Genomic DNA, 17,905 nt, shown 5'->3' with positions numbered 1-17,905 from the left:
GTCACCTCCAATCTCGGATCCTCCGACCGTCTCTGTTTTTATCTGACTAGTGGGAAAAGTTCTTGGGTGTGAAAACAGTCCTGTCTTACATTTCCTTCCTTTCCTTTCTTCCTTTTTTTTAAGGCGCTCTGTATGTTTTCGGGCTTCCCACCCTACCACCCCTGGTTTCCCGCATCACCCCTCCGTGCTTCAGGAATACTTGGAAGAAGAGGGCTGGGTAGCGTGCCCAACATTTGTTCTTCCAATCTGTCCCAAGAACTGACTGCTTGTATGCCTGGTGCTCTAGTTCAGTGTGTAATTTTTCTTAGACCGTATTTCGTTACAAATAGCGGATTTTGCCGGTTTCTTTATGACCTAAGAGTTGATCCCCTAAACTTTTTTTAAAATAACCTTTTTGTTTTAAGAAAAAAAAAACCGATCCGATTTGTGTTGATTTTAATTGGAGAAGGAAGTTTTTTTTAATGATAAAAAGCCCAACAACAGCCTAGAAGTGGGTGGGATTTGCTGGGATCTACTGGCCGGGGGAGGGGTGGGGAGGGGGGGAGAAGAGGAGGAGGAACAGAATTGAAGTTACTATTGATCCGGAGGCTGGTGGAGCTGGCTGGCGCTATGTGCTGGAATGTGTGGTGGCGGTGAAGCCTCTTTCCTCCCCCGCCTCCCCTTCTTTTTGGAGAGGGGGAAGGAGGGAGGAGGGGTGGGGGAGAAGTGGGGGTGGGCTGATATTTGAGAGCTAGACTTGAGGGGTGCTGGAAGGGGGGGAAACGGAGAAATGCAAAATGCGCAGGAGCCTCCGTTAACAAGAATTTTAACGTACAGGAATCGGCCAAAACCCTGGAGGGGGGAGGACAAAGGGTGGCTTGTGAGAATGTGGCGGCCCACAGGAATGTCCTGGGGAGACTAGGTCTGCCTTCCCTCCCTCCTCCTTTTGGCCCAGAGGTCTTGACAAACTGGCCTCCCACAGTCACTCTTCCATCTAGGACACTGTCTCCTTTCCCTCCGGTGGACGCTGCCAGCAGAAGCCTGCAGTCTGCCTCTCAGATTCCCCTCTTGTGTATTTTGCAAATGCTCAGATTGATCTTTCCGGTTTTGATTTTTCTTCCTGTCTTGTCTTGCCGCTTTCTCCCTTTGACCATCGCTGGCCAATTCATACTGAACCTCAGAATGATGCAGATAGTTTGCTTGTCCTCCAAAACTGGCCTTTTTCGCTCTTCTCCCTAATTTTCTTTTTTTTAAGGGAGAACTCACCCTAATTCATACATGACCTGTGCTTGGGAAAGGAAAATTGATCTATTTCTGCTGTTGGAGTTAATAACATTCTATAGGTTAAAAAAGCTAGAAGTTATTTCCTCTCTCTGGTCCTGGCTAGATAGAGGGAGATTATTAATTAAATAAGAGCAAGTGACTTAACGTGATTCACATGTCCTAATGACACATAGTGGGTGAAGAGACAATGTTTGAAGTTTGGGAAAGTTGGATTCTGAATCAAGACTACTGAATAAGTTTGGGAGACAACTAAATTAATAATAGACTTAAAAGTGTTAATCCTGATTTTATATAGCAATCTTTGACAGGGTTTGATTGAAGTTAAAATATATTGGTAGGAATGACTAATGAAAAGCCTGTTTAAAACATTCAATTCGGTATAATGATGATGTCTGGTGATGTCTGGTGGAATAAAAACTCTTAGAAAAGTTATCTGTTGGGTTCTGACAAGGAAGTTAGAGTTATCCTATTGACCATGGTATTATTTTAAGCCAGCCCTCTAAATATCTCCAGCATACACAATTTGGAACCTTGAATTCATTTGATCTCTGTATAATTTTCATTGACTGAAGGCTACATACATCAAGTATGTTTTAGTTTGACAGCTTTGAGGAAAAAAATTGATGTTCTTCAGCTGTCTTTCAAAATTACTTTACATTGGGAATTGTGTTGATTGTGCATATGCTTATTTCCAATAGCTTCTCTAAAGAGGAATAATTTATATGCCTTCAGGATTTTATGGCCAATAAAACTGATTATATTTGTGGGAAGATGTTAAAAGAAATTGGCCTGAACAACACCTCCCCCCCCTTATCATTGGATCTATGAATGTTATTTTTCTAAAGTTATGTATACAAAAATATAAAATACTATAAATAGGTTCCATTTTCTGTGTGAATGTATAAAAATAGTTTTTGATCTGTACCTATAGTGCATAAGCAAAGAACAGTATTCCAGTGACAGAAGTCCTGTCATTGACAGTAAGTATTGACCTAAACAATTAGTTATTTAAATGTAGCACTTAAAACATTCTAACACATTACTCTGTTCATTAGTCATAATACATGCTAATGCCATCTGATATATCATAACTGATGCCATATTTAGCACAGTGCTCTCTATATGTTATTTCTAAAATATTTTCTCTGTGCAGCTTTATTTTACAGCCCCTGCCTTCCCCAATTAAGTTGATCTTAAGCTGCTTGATATTATTTGAAGGAAAATACAGTAAGAGTTTGGCATGTTGAAGTTGTTCCAAAGTTTACATATTATGCTATCACTGCTTTTAAAAAAACACTCCTTTTTGATTAATATATTCAAGAGGAATAAATATTTCTCATACTTCCGTATAAACACTTTATTGTTAACTGTGGCAGTACTTTCTATTTTAATATTAGTTGCATTTGTGTCTGTTTAGAATTGCAGTCTTAGTTTATTCTTTCAATCTTTAAAATGATTAATGCACAAATCATTTAAAGATAAGCACGATTAAAAATGAAGTTGCAAACTTTCAGGGCCAAGATATATTTTAAAAGCTTTCCTGAATCTGTGTGTGCTGACATTGAATCAACAAAACTACTCCATTAAGTAGGAATTAAGTCTCAACTGGCTTCCCTTTGCTGAAAAGGAATTAGAATAAAAGTAGTAATGTTATTTTTTTTTAAAAAAATGGCTACCTTATCTAATAATTTAATAAAATATGGAATAAAGCACCTTCAGGATTGCTGATCAATTTGTTATGGTCCTGTAAGAGAAGAAAACATTTCAGTTTATTTTTGTACCATTGATCATTTTTTGTGCTTTGGATTTAAAAGTTGGCTTCTGAGCATGTGCTTTAAAATCTTAATTAACCAGTGTGATTACAAGGGTAATTTATTTTGCTTAGGGTTTTTTTTAATGAAAATCTTGTCTGTGAAGGAAAATCTCCACTTGAAAATGATAGCCACTATAAAAACAAGATGGGAATGCTAATAAATTGTGCAAGTATACTCAGGTAGAGATGAAGAACTGTTTTCAATAACTTCAGTTACAGATGTTTAAAGCACAGTTATTTTGTGTTTAAAAGACCAGCATCTACAGGTTGTTTTTATATATGCTATATGACATGATATTTGCAAGGTTGAGTTTTGTTCCTCCTGACTAGAAAAGGGAAATATATTCTACAGTATATTTATTTGAAGAAAAGCTAGCTTGAAATCTCACTGTTTAAAACTTGTCTCCTTCAAACTAGTTCTTTTTAAATAAAGAATGAACAAACTGAGCTGTCACTTATATATTAAGTATATTTACAGTAATAAAAGGTCAAGGTAGGCCATTGTGCAAAACCATTCTTACATTTTCCTAAGCAACATAGGAAAGGAAGGTAAAATATGTCATATCTTTACATTGGCTTCTGGTAAAAAATGGTGATGATTCTGTAATTTGGCATCTTCTGTGGAATCTATTACTATTTTTCTTATTTGGGTTTTTATCATAAAGTGTCTTTGTTAAAATAGAAAATTTATTGTTTTCAGTTAGATAGCCAATTATTGTTTCCCTTCTATGTGGAAATGGTATTTGATACCAGATAAAGGACCATTGTAATAGTTCGCGATGAGTACAGTTCTTGAGGATGATTTTAAAACATATTTTTTGAATGTAAGTCCATTGATTCAGCAAAATTTACCTGTAAAGAGGTGCATTCTCCAAGGAAATATGTCCAGGATGACCATATAAATATAAACTTTTAGCCATTTCAGAATATATGCAATGTGCCACAGCATTCAAGGAGGAAATTATGAGGATTAAATTAGCCATGTCAGGGATATTAACAGGACACATTTTTAAGTAACTGTTCATATTATTTTAATATCTCCCCTCCCTTAAAATGTATTTTTATTGTGTTTATTGTATTGTGTTACACATACTTTCATAGCGTTACATTCCTTTATGTGCCTATTCTGAAATGAGATCTGTTCATTTCAATATCATTTTCATGTAGGTAAGCGTGTATAATTGTAGATTTTTCTGATTTTCAGCAAGAGAAACAGCTTAACTTGACTGAAGTATTGTGAAATGATTATAGTGATACATATTAAAGTCCTAAAATGCTTTAGAATTAACTTTCTGATATAATGGCTGTATTTTCTTAACTTCCCGAACGGTTAGAAATTTAGAAAAAATATATCCAGTTTATCATTTGAGAAACATATATCAACACATCACTTCTGTCATATTTTAGAGAGCTAAATATGTTTGCATAGAAAACCACAGATGTTACAATATTGAGAATTACTATTTAGAAACAGTGCCTCACAGTGAATGAGTATTCCATCTTTCTTCATGCTAACTGTTTTTCCTTTTTCAACCTTTACACAGACAGCAGCTTAGAAATCATTAGATTTTATAATTTATAGCATTACATAATATTTGAGAAAAATAATAATTATATTAGCATTCATCTAGCATGATTTCCATGATTTCTAAAATATTTTTTTCCTGAAAATATCCAATTTCAAAGCACTGTAGCATTACTGTCTTAAAAGGAAGGGAGAAATAATTAATAAAATTTTACTTGGCTTGTAATCCTGAAATGACTGATTGTAAAATGACTTTTACCTTGGTTTTGTCTAACACTATAGAAAAAGTTGAAAATATCTACATGAAATCACATTCAAAACTAAAATTAGAACTTTATAATATCCTTTGAATTCAGGCAATTATGCTTTTTGGTTAGTTGTTTACATTTTGTTAATCTATTTTGATATGTGTATGTATGTTTGGATAGACAGACATACAGAAACAGACAGACAGAAACTATTGGTGCTACTGCTTGAACCCAAAGCTTTGTCAAACTGTAATAGTATATAGAATGCTACGTAACTATGTAGCTATTATAATTGCTATTTGCTAATAATGCAGGTTTTATTGTGTAGGATATGGAAGTTAGAATACACATACAAAATAGAAGTTTTTCTAAAGTAAAATTCCATCATTTAGTGGGATCTTTCCTTCTTTATTTGATTTTTAGTATACATTTAGATGTTGGCATGATTCACCTTGGGTCAGGATATGTTAAATGGGATATAGGACCATTGAGATACTAGATATTTTGGCTTCAAGCTTAGTTAAAATGCACATTTTGTCTGAGTCATTCTTTACCTTTTTCCTACAAGTCATAACTCTATTGCTTTTAGCGGAGTTTATGTTCCAGGATGGCTCTGCCACATTTTGCCATTTTTATTGATTGTGATTGTTGGTAAAGTTAACTTACACTGGTTTACCACCCAGTGTCACAAGGTTCAGTATGGTTTTAACTGCTATGCTGTTTTGTCAGAATTGTGGCCTATTCTTTTGTCATATTTCCTCTAGTTAAAATTCTTTGGACAAATCCCTATCCTATTCCATCTTTTGAAATAAAATACCAAAGCAGAAACATTAGAAGAACCAGGGCTTTTTTTCTCATAGAACGCTCAGAACGGAGTTCCGGCACCTTTTTTGGATGGAACCTTGTAGGGTAGGCAAGGCGGGTTGTATGACATGTGTGAGTTCCGGCACCTTTTTCTTTTACAAAAAAAGCACTGAGAAGAACTAATTTTTTATGTTGTCGATTGTTGAAGAAGAATACTACACACACACACCTACAAAATTATGAGTTGAATATATGTTTCTGTAAGACCAATTACAGTCTTGGAGATGCAGATATCTTACTGTAGAATAAATTTTAAATTGCCAACTAATTATTGCTGAATGTGTCAGTTTGTATATACAGAACATATATGTCGATTTGCAGTGTTCATTTAAAATTCTTTGCGTAGATCTGTATTTGCACAAATTGTGAAAAGTAAAATTTTACATTCAGTAAGTTCCATTTCTTTGGTACAAATATCATGCTATACTACTATGATTCATGGCATCTTTGTATTTTGACAAGTTATAAAATTAATGATATCAAAATGAATATGGCAGTAACTAAGTGGCAGAATTAAGACACTATTAGGTTTCAATATAGTTTTGGATTGAGTAATTTTCAGTATAATATAGTGGAATGGCATTCTGAAACTGAATGCTTGAAAAGAGTTATATAACTTCAGTGCATGATTTCTAACATGCACTTGGATGTGTGTGTGTGGGGGGGTTATACCTTTTTGTCAAAGGTCCTTTTAGAAAGAAAATGTCCCATTGGAAAGAAAATGTGGGCTTCTGTTTCATTCCTTCATCCCCACCCCCTTTGGGGGCTACCAGGAGCTTTCTTAGAATTTGGATGCCTTATTCCTGTTTTATGCTGAAAATTTGTATGTGTACCATTTAAATGTACTTAACGTATACAGTTAGTATAAACAACTAAAATTCAAGGATTGTAATTTAAGTTCCCTCCTTTTCATAAATAAATAGTAGGAGAAAGAGTTTAGGAACAGCTTACACAAACAAGAATGAAGAGGTTTAAATGAAAATCCAGACCTTAGAAACGTAGGTACAGTTGTGAGTTTGCACAAATGCAAGAACAAAATCTCCCTCTAATTTTGGGTAAGCATGGGTCTTTAGCATGTATTTCATTTCACAGCAACACTTGAGTAATTATGCTAGTTTAGTAATTATTAGAGATGAAAGAGCCTCTGCAAGATGTGAATCCTAAACTTCACTAGCTTTACTTTCAGATAGAATAACGATCAAGCAATAGTTAGCCATATGTCTGGGGATTATGTTATACCAAATAAACAAGGGAAAACAAAAAAGGGAACTTGATCTAAATTTTTGGAGTATCTTTCTTATTAAACATTCACCTGAATTATTCAGCTTCCCTATGTTTCATAGAAAAGATAGTGATTTTGTGCTTAGATGTGATGACAGTTCAAGCCCTTTTGGATTGATGCCTACAATCCAAATTACTCCATGACTCAGTAATACAAATACGTGCGTCCACTTCAGAGGTTGTCAAAGGTTTTTTTTAATATTATTCTTAAAATCTGTTCCTGTGGCAGACTGTTTTCCCTTAGTAATAGTTAGGTTGGTGCTCCCGAGTAGATGAGACACAGAGAACTTTAAAAGTTCTAAAACATCAACTTTTCCATTGTTATAGAGGACACCAATCAATATAAAATTACAGATAATTTCATTTATTTTTAACAGAACACAAACTGATATAATATATATATATATATATATATATATATATATATATATATATATATATATATATATATATACATACATATATACATACATACATATATATATATATATATATATACATATATATATATATATATATATATATATATATATATATATATATATATATATATATATATATATATATATATATATATATATATATATATATATATATATATATATATATATATAAGCTAAGACTATTTTTTAACCTACTTCCAGTACATACAGACTAGCTGGCAGTGATCTCTAAGAGTCTTAGGGGATGACTTCTACCTCTCCTATTTGGTTCTTTCAGATGAGAAATGAGCAACAGGTAGGTCTTGTTAGGCATGCTGCTTAGGGCTGATGGGAATTGGAGTTCAATTTATTACATTACATTTCCCCATGTGCAGCGCTTATGCTTAAATTCCACCTACCAGTTCAGCCTATTGCAGTATTCATGTTTGTTCCTGCTCTCAACATTGAGGGGATATGAATCAAGTCAACCCCTTATAGATATTAATTAGACTTAGAAAGTTCTGAAGGTTTGTAAGATAGGCAAATATGCATCTTGGTTTTAAAATGTTTGTTCGTTCATTGTTAAAAACAATATTCTCTTCAAATAGGAACCAAGATAATTAGTGTGTTGGGATTCCCCCCCCCCCAAATTATTTCTCAAACATCACTTATGATGACTGAAAAAAATAATAAATTTTATTAGGCCAAATAAGAATTAACAAATTAGATGCAACTTGGTAGTCAAGATGCCTCCTCAAATAAAAAAAGTCAAAACTTTTATTTCTAAATGAAATTTAAAGTTCTATGTGAAAATGTGAGGTAATTGCCTGATAATACACGTTTTGTATTCTCTTAATTTTTGTTTAAATACCCATGAACTATAGGGAAGACAATTCCTTCAAATCAAATAAATGTCCCAGAATTTAATGCCCTTCAGGTGTTTTAAACCATGGGTTTATAGTCTCTAGGGCAGCAAGTAAATTTTCACATGACCAAAACCCAATGAAGTTGGATGGCTCCTCATCTTTCTATTGGGCAATAATTTCTATAGCAATTAATTGTTAGTTTGGTCTTATGGTTCATTTGACTGATTACTGTGTACTTTTCATTCACATTTTTATTATATCCTGATTCACATTTTTATTATATCCTGCTTATCTTGTCATATACATTTGTACTTAGGTTAATGAAATTATTTAATAATCAATAGGTTTACTATGGCATATTATTTGGACATATTTTTCATTATTTAAGATACTAAGATTTGAATTGCTGCTAGTTATTTGATTTTTTAAATTAATTTATGCTGAATAATTTTGTTAATGTTGAAGGTTTGAATTTCATGAACAAGTTCATGAACAGGAAAGATAAGAAGAAATGGGTATATGTATTAAAGAAATGGATATATGTGTTGAAGGTTGAAGAGAAAAGAAAAACAATGAAGCCATAGACTAAAAAATAATTATAAAGAGATAAAGGGTCAAAGAAACAATAAATAAGGATTAACTTGGGAAGAAGACTTTTGTTCCTCTTCTGATCCTACCACTAGTAACTATTCAATATAGCCAATAACCTTTGATAACTTTATCATTCATAAATTTGATCCAATATTTTTTTCAAATAATAACATGAGAAATTCCTCCATATATACATACAGATCCAGATATGAGATCTTTGTGAATTGGTAGGCCTCTGAACTGAGACAGGTGACAGCTGGGAACAAGGCCTTTCCAGATATGTTTTACAATTTAGAGGTAGATATGTATTTATTTTCTCAGTCCTTATTGTCAGACATTCCTGATTTTTCCTGCTGATAGTTTTATTCTTTTAACATTAATATTTTCAAATTAATTGGCAAGTTTTCTTCAAAATGTGAGTGATCCAGAAATATTTGTTACATAAATGAATGTATTCAAAATATATCAAAGATCATTTTGAAGAAAACTTGCCAATTAATTTGAAAATATTAATGTGAAAGATTAAATATTAAAAATATTAATCTGAAAGATGTTTACTATCTAAATACCTATGAAAAGAATAGCATAGATGCAGAACCAGCCAAACTGTTCCAAGTTGTATAATGTGGAGAAAGGGGTTCACTAGATCTCTAAAGTGAGAAAATTACAAGTTCTACTGGTGGAACAGAAATCCATGCGTGTTGAATGTAGCCTTTCATGTTGTGTAACATTTTTGTATATTATGTCTGTACAATATAGTTTAAAAATTATAGTAAAATACTAGTTTGATGTATGAGACTGCTCAGTGTGTCCTTTGTGTTACCAAGTTGTATACTCACATAAAATACATACACTAGTTACACCCTTTCAGAAAGATTGCTCAAGATCAAATAGATATAACTCCTACTTACAAGTAATGTAAACTAGAATTCTTGATTCATACAAAAGAATCATTGGATGATAGAAATGTACACATGCCAATGTACAGTTCTGTGACTGGCTTTAGCCAGCATATTAAACCATTGCTTAGTCCCCCCCAGCAACAAAGACACCTTCAAAGGATCCATTTCAGGAATGACAGAAGAGTGAGAGCCATATTCTATAGGTATGTAATGCGTGTCTGCATTTTATGTTTATTGGTTAGCTCACTCTTGACTTCACCTAATCTTCAGGGAAGAGGTAGAGGGCTGGGAAATGGGAGGCTAAATAGTAGCTGAAGTGAGAGCTTGGTGAGTATATGCCTAGTGTTCCTGGTGGATTGTAAGGTAACGATTCCTGCTTTGATAATGGGCTGAAGAGTGCCTATGTGTAGGTTTCTATAAATCTCACTATATATGTAATATTAAAATATTTCATTGATTCAGTAATATTTGTATGGTTGGGGGAGCAGATGCTGGCATTCTGTGGAACCTAGTAATGATGGGAAATAGAAGATGTGGCTCTTGCAGTTTGGCTGGCCATTACGGGGAAAGGGATACAAGACATGAAAAGCTATTTGCTTTTTGGTGGTCTTGTTAGCTCTCTAAATCTTGAGGATGGGTCCAGCTCCACAGAAAAGCTGGCTTTTCTGTAATGCCAGGTTGGTTCCAAATAAAAGAAATCATCTTTCTTTGGTTGTAAATGAGAAGTTTTATTTGTTTTGTGTAACAGGAACATGGTTGAAGGGCTGGTGTGGGCCAAGCTTCTCTTGTCCACATTTTCATCTAATAGAGCAACCTGATCATACTTAATATACCCCAGTGTTTACACTAGGAAACACTGCAGGTTCTGTTAGCACACCATTATAAGTAATCTCTGAGCTGCCGTAGTTGGTCATGGAGTTTGTATTGGAGATCCTGGTGAGAATATTTATGGGATGGAGCAGGGGTGGGCAATTAATTTTCCTAAGGGACCACATGTGGAACTGGGACTGTTGTGGAGGGCTGAACCAATAGCCCCTGGCTGCACTCTGCCCACTTGGCCACAAGCCGTACTTCAGCTGAGGCAGCACTTTTTCTTCTCGACCTCCTGGGATTGCCAGCTGACTGAAGAAGCACAAGGCAACTGTGCACTGCCAGACCTCATTCACCTTCTTCTCCCACCCCTTGCACTGGGCTTATTTACATTTGATTTCCAATTTCCAATTGACCACACGGGCCAGTTAGGGGCAGCCAAAGGCTGGATGTGGCTCAGGGGCCATAAAATGCCTAGGTCTGGGCTTGAGTGTCACAGCAACTATGACAACTATGAACATATCCCATGCATACCATATGCAGAACCAATGCTTCCATTTGATAATTTGTTTTGAGCAGGAAGTCATCACTTTGAGTGGAGATGGGTTCATATTGTCATTAGTAGATCTTTATCTACTGGTTGGTTGGATTCGAATATGACTCAAGGTTTTGGAGTTGGCTGCACCAGTGATTTCTTAATATCTATAGAATAGGGAGTTTTTTAGCACGATCTGCACATTTTTTCTTAAGTGCCCTCTTTTCCACAACTGGTAGACAGATGAACTGCAGGACATAAAACAGTGAGGTAGATAGCTAGATGAATGCCTGGTGTTTGATTAAAATGCAACATAAAATAAAGGTAGCAAAAAACCAATTTTTTTCCTGTGCACTCTGTACTCCCAAGCTCATGGCCTGCTCAGTTGTTTTAAGTTGTGAAGGATATGAATCACATCCCACCTCCTATTCTTAGAGGCTTATTACACAGGTGGTGTTACAATACCTTTTCTTTGAATTATTGTCCATATTAGTTGGTAAATTGTAGTTATGAAGTTATTATGTATAACCTTTGTTAATAAAATAATAAAAAGAGGAAAATAATAAAATAGAATTGCTGTTTTTTAAAGGAGGCAAATAATTAGACCCTTAAGAAGCTTGCCCTTTATCTCTCAGAGGGAAACTATAAGCCAATTTTTAACCATCTTTAATTGAGTAACATGATTGAGAATGCTGGCTTTTCAACATAAGACAGAAGCAGATAACGTTGATTCATTTCAAACTGGCTTTAGGATACAGAGTTGAGACTACCTTGGTTGGTCTAATTGATTTTCTTTGCTGATTGACATGAGTATGACTCTGTTGCTTAACTTCTTGTCAGCTTTCAGTAATGTCAACCCTGGTATCTTTCTGGATTGCCTGAGATATTTGGAAATGGGTGGCAAAATTGTGGAGTGGTTTAATTCCTGTCTCTTAGGTAGACTGCAAATAGTATCTCTTGGAGACAGTTGCTCAGTGAAATGGGAGCTATTATATATTTCCCCTTAGAGCTCTATTCTGTTTCTAGTGCTCTTCAGTATCTACATAAGCCACTACGAGAGATCATCAGGAAATTTGGAACTGCGATAGTGGTAAATATCTGTTTGGAACTGGTTGATATCAGTTTGCTATAGACTTTCAAACCTATTTCTCTATGACAGGTTCAGTAAATGATACAGTTTCCCTGAAGTAGTGGGCTACATGGAAAATAATAAATTGAAACTGAATCAAGACAAGACAGAGCTACTGATTGCAAGTGGTCATAATTCCAGAGACCTGGTAGATTGCCCTGCTCCAAATGAGTCTGCACTGCCCCAGAAAGAGGAGATAAGCAGTGTGAAAGTGCTGCTGGATCAAAGTCTTTCCTTGTTTCCCAAAGTGACTCAAAGACCAGAAACATCTTTATTAGCTTCTGTTGATATGCCAACTGCGTTCCTTTCTGCATGTCCTGGTTATTCTGATTTTAGTAATGTACTCTACCTGGGTTTTTATCTAGTCTGGGAACTTTAATTGGTATACAGTCTGAGAGCTAGATTGGTCTTGAGTATAGCAGAAAGAACAAAAATACCTGTGTTTTAAACATTGAACAGAAGGCCAATTTTGGGGGCAGAATTCCAACTGGTGGCCTCTATTGCTTAGGTCCATGCTATCAAGTCCATTAGAGAAAGTCTTTTTATATATGAACATCTGACGTTTGCCTATAGTTTCTGTGCACCTATCTGGCAGAAGTCAGGATCAAGTCTTCTGAGTTGCAATCTCAGTTTTTTGGACTGTCTTTTCTGAGGAATTTTTCCAAACATCCTTACAACACATCTTTTTGTACAGATTTTAACTGTTGACTTTAATTATTAATTTTGCTTAATTGTTTTTAAACATTTGCTTTTACTGTAAACTTGAGAGACTTTAATATTCAGCACTGTACCAAGTTATTTAAATCAATCAGTTCATTAAATTTACCAGAGACTAAATATGTTTATACTAATATTTCATAAAGAAGAGAATCCTTTTCTTCTCTATCAAGAGAATGAATGGCTTGTAATTCTAACAAAAGCATCTATATGTCTCATATTAATTTTGTTCATATTAATTAGGAACTTAAATAAGCATTTCTTCTAAATAATCCATGGCTGCCTAATAGTATTTGTCATTCTCATTTCATAATTAATTTAGGTGTATGCAATTTGAATCTTAGCTTTCTGTACATAATAAATGAACCATTTTAGTTGTCTAGCAGTGGTTTGAAGGGTAGTGAAATTGCCAAAATACGCTGTGATACCATTTTGTTTGGCTGTTGTTCTAGGTTGAGTTTTGACTGTAGACATTGTACAAATGCAGTAGTACAGGGGTCCCCAACCCCTGGTCCGTGGACACTACCGGGCCGCTGCATGCCAGCAATTTGTCCTCACAAACAAGCAAAGTCCCATCCGCGGGATGGAGACAGTGCACGAAACCACGCATCCTCCAGTCCACAGAAAAACGTCTTTCCACGGAACCAGTCCCTGGTGCCCAAAAGGTTGGGGACTTCTGCAGTAGCATTTACAATTTGTAAGAGATTATTATTTTTATGTGAGTGGCTTAAGTCTATGAAGTTGGTTGTGATATAAATTATATAAATTATATTAAATTGGTATATATATGTTCTTGCTTAAATGGTAGTCTTTGTATGGATGTTCTCTACGTTTGATTTATTTCTACTTTTTAAAGTGACTTTTATTTGAGTTGGCCCATGCAAATAATTGCATAATGAAAGCATTATAGTTTTGTGCTCAGAGTTCTTACCTTTTTTAAGGCAATTAACATTTCTAATAATAGGTGTTATTTTCTATCTTTGAGAATGGTTCATTCAACTACCTCAACATACGACCTTTTCTGCTACTTTAATGTTATTGTAATCAGTTAATTAATTTGCAGTTTGGTTAAAAGAAAAGCAGCTAGTGCTTGAAATATCTTTGAGCCTAATGAGAATTTTATGCAGTTAGTAGGTATAATATTTGGGTGGAATACAGGCTGTGTTTGCTGAAATACAGTAGCTAAAACATTCTATTAATTGATTAAATCCATAGAATCTTAATGGGACTTGAATACACCTAATTTTCTCTGATCTAGGAGAACGGGATTAAAATTTCAGTTCAGCTGTGAAATTGTTGGGTAATTTTACCTAAGCACTGTTTTTTAGTCTGGAGAACATATGTATCTTTCAGCAGTCACTATAAAGGAGAACTTAATTATATTCTTAATTTACTTTGTGAAAATTTTTACTTGGAGGGTTTATGAATAAGAAATAATGTTAGTCGCTCACATATACTTACATTGGGAGTACTTTTATATGAAGGTTTGTCTGATACACAACTTCCTCTTGCTGTATTATGTATCTGTGATAGTTTTGGATAAGCGCTTTTTTCTTATAAAAATTGTCAAATAATCAAGCTTCCACTAAGTTGGGGAAAGCTGATATAGGTGCATGATCTTATCTATTAATTTTTGCTAATTTAATTTAATTTTAATTTATTAGATTTATAAGGTTGCCCAATTCGGAACAACTTTGGCTGGTGTGCAGTATTAAAAACAGATAGAAAATGAAGTGACATTGAAGAACTGGCATACTCCCACAATGGCAAGAGCTTTTTTTCCTCTATTTGCTTTATTATTTATATACTGTTTTCATTTAAAAAATAAAATAATTAGACTATCTAGGGCAGGGGGTGTCAAATGCCGGTCCACAGGCCAGATGTGTCACGCCAAAACGCGCTCACCCCATTGCCGGCAATGAGAAGTCGTGATACGTTGTGCCATCTCATGTGGCGTCGTGAGTTTGACACCCGTGATCTAGGGGATAAAAGCATTGGAAAACAGTAGATTTTAATTTATAGTAAACGAGTTGATGATGGGAAGCCATCCATGGTAGCATTGTGCAAATCTTTAGAAATAGATATTTTGAAATGTAAACTAGAGGGGTTACTATACCTGGGCTGGAAAAATCTAAATTGGCAGCAGAGAGGTGGAGTAAATTATATTTCTTTGCTACTGTTTTTCTCGATTTTTCCAACCCAGATATGGTAGCCTTAGTATTCATATAACCTGTGAAAACAATTCAGGCAGCAACAAGTTCTCCAAGGAACTTGCAGTTTTCTACCTGTGTTCACATGTAGAAAGAACAGCTTCAGAATTTATTTATTTATTTATTTATTAGTTGGATTTATATACCCCTATTCCCGAAGGACTCAGGGCGGTTCACAGGGCAGTTAAAACAGTACAAAAAGAGAGTAAAATGGAATTAAATTAGTACAGGCCCACAATTCATAATAACAATAAAATTTAAATTTTAAAATTAATTTAATATAATTTAATTAAATACTTTAAAATTTAAAATCCCTCAGTCCAGGCCAGACAATTCGAACAAGCAGGTTTTTAAGTTCCGGCAAAAAGAGCGAAGGTCAGGGGCAGTCCGAAGCTCCATCGGCAGTTCGTTCCAAAGGGCGGGCACACTCACAGAGAACACCCTCCCCCTGGGAATCACCCGCCAGCAATCTAACCGGCGGAACCCTAAAGCGGCCCTCCCTGTGAGCGCGCACATGATGATGGGAAGCTGATGCTGGTAGCAGGTGCTCCCTAAGGTAATCCGGACCCATGCCATTTAGGGCTTTATAGGTCATCACCAGCACCTTGAATCTCATGAATCTCATGAATCAGCCATGCAAGTTGAAAAAAGATGAGGCTGCTTTAACAGTTTGGAAAAAGGTACCAGAAACACTTGTTTCAAAGGATTTGAACAGGCCTACACAGTAGAGATCTTTTCCACACTGCATGTTATAAGGGAGAATGCTCTTTTTTGTTCCATCACAGTTAAAGAATGACAACCAGCTGTATGTCTTAGTTGTGTTCTCTGTTTCAGTTTTTTGTTTTTGAAATAATAACATTGTATTTAGTTTATACAACTCAGAGTATAAGGAAACCATTTAGAATGCATAGAACATATAGAAAGGTTAGATTTGGCTTGCTCCCTCCCCCTGAAGCTTTCAGTTTATTGAAAATCTTTCTTCCATGATTTATCAATTATTGGAATCAATATTCTTGATGAATTGTTTAGACAGTGTTTATATATCCAGTTGAAATAGCAGCTCTATCATGCTGTTCATATGATGACTGCCTTTCTTGTGTTTGATAGACAACTAAGAGGGAAGAAAAGAAAATTAAGGATTTCCAAAATACAAGGAAGGAAGGGAGGGAGGGAGGAAGGAAGGAAGGAAGGAAGGAAGGAAGGAAGGAAGGAAGGAAGGAAGGAAGGAAGGAAGGAAGGAACAAATGAACGAACGAATTAGGGACAAACATGCATAAAACCCATCAAAATATGGTGTTTATTTTAAGCAGTTAATTTCTGTTGCAGAATGTCTTCTTCAGGGCCAATCTTCATGGCCATTCTAGATTAATATGATAATGTTCTAAATTCCACACAGAGCATACATTTTTGTTTTTCTATCTCTTGATTGTCTTTAGCTGCTGCTGCTGTTGTTGTTTTATATCTTTGGATCCCATTTTCCTCTTTTACTTTATTTTCAGGGGATGCATTTTGTGGACATTTGCTAGCAGTGACCAACTTATGTGATGAGTCATAGTTATTTTACTTAAATTTTATGTCCACCCATCTCATATAATGACCCTGGGAGGCTAACAACAACTAAATGAAATAAAAGCAAGATAAAACAAAAATAAATAAATAAAGCATATCAGAATGAGTTTGCTTTCTTGGAGATTCAGTATGCAAAATCTAATGCAGTTCACTATACTTATCAAATTAAGGTGACGTAATTAGAAAATCTTAGCAAATAGAAACTCAGAATAAAAAATGGTATTATATTCAGTTTTTCCCAAGGAAGTGAAATACTTTTGAATAAACATAGTTGTACATTATCTGTACACAATATTATAAACGTTTAAGAATGAGGATAATAGCATTCTTTAAATTAAGCTTCCCTATGCCTGACATCACCCTGTCAACAAAAGTGCGTATAGTCAAAGCTATGGTCTTCCCAGTTGCAATGTATGGCAGTGAAAGCTGGACCATAAGAAAGGCTGAGCGCCAAAGAATTGAAGCCTTTGAACTATGGTGCTGGAGAAGACTCCTGCGAGTTCCTTGGACTGCAAGGCGATCAAACCGGTCAGTCCTGGAGGAGATCAACCCTGACTGCTCTTTAGAAGGCCAGATCCTGAAGCTAAAACTCAAATACTTTGGCCACCTAATGAGAAGGAAGGACTCACTGGAGAAGAGCCTAATGCTGGGAAAGATTGAGGGCAATAGAAGAAGGGGACGACAGAGAATGAGGTGGCTGGATGGAGTCACTGAAGCAGTAGGCATGAGCTTAAATGGACTCCAGAAGATGGTAGAGGACAGGAAGGCCTGGAGGAACATTGTCCATAGGGTCGCGATGGGTCGGACACGACTTCGCAACTAACAACAACAACAACAATGCCTACGGCATCTAGATTGCACCTTCTTTCATAAACAGCAGTTCTAAGGGATCCAGTTGGGAAAGGCAGTATTTAACTATTTCACAACTCCATAGACATGATTCTATTCAGTTTTGGCTCCAGATATTTCTTTTTCCTGGGTTGAATAGGTCCCCAAAGAATAGGTAGGCACTTTGGTTGCATTTCCTCTGTGGCTTTGGAGGAATTAGTAAAACTCAGTTGAAGTCAAGATCCATGGCTTTTGTATGTGATGAGGTCGCTTATGGCAAATGATATTTCTAAATTGTCCAGCTTATTAGCAATGTTATGTCATAGTTATGA

At 35.3% G+C, this 17,905-nt stretch overlaps 1 protein-coding gene across 1 annotated transcript in view; it reads left to right on the top strand.

Annotated features, from left to right (window-relative positions):
• ZNF521 (zinc finger protein 521) overlaps positions 1–17,905 on the top strand; it is a 321,090-nt gene that overhangs the window by 336 nt on the left and 302,849 nt on the right. The gene's annotated exons all lie outside the window — the stretch shown is intronic.

The sequence above is a fragment of the Vipera berus genome (assembly GCF_964194415.1).
Source record: "Vipera berus genome assembly, chromosome: 3".
Lineage (NCBI taxonomy): Eukaryota > Metazoa > Chordata > Lepidosauria > Squamata > Viperidae > Vipera > Vipera berus.
The sequence above is the reverse complement of the archived record's forward strand: the minus strand, read 5'-3'. Positions and strand labels throughout refer to the sequence as shown.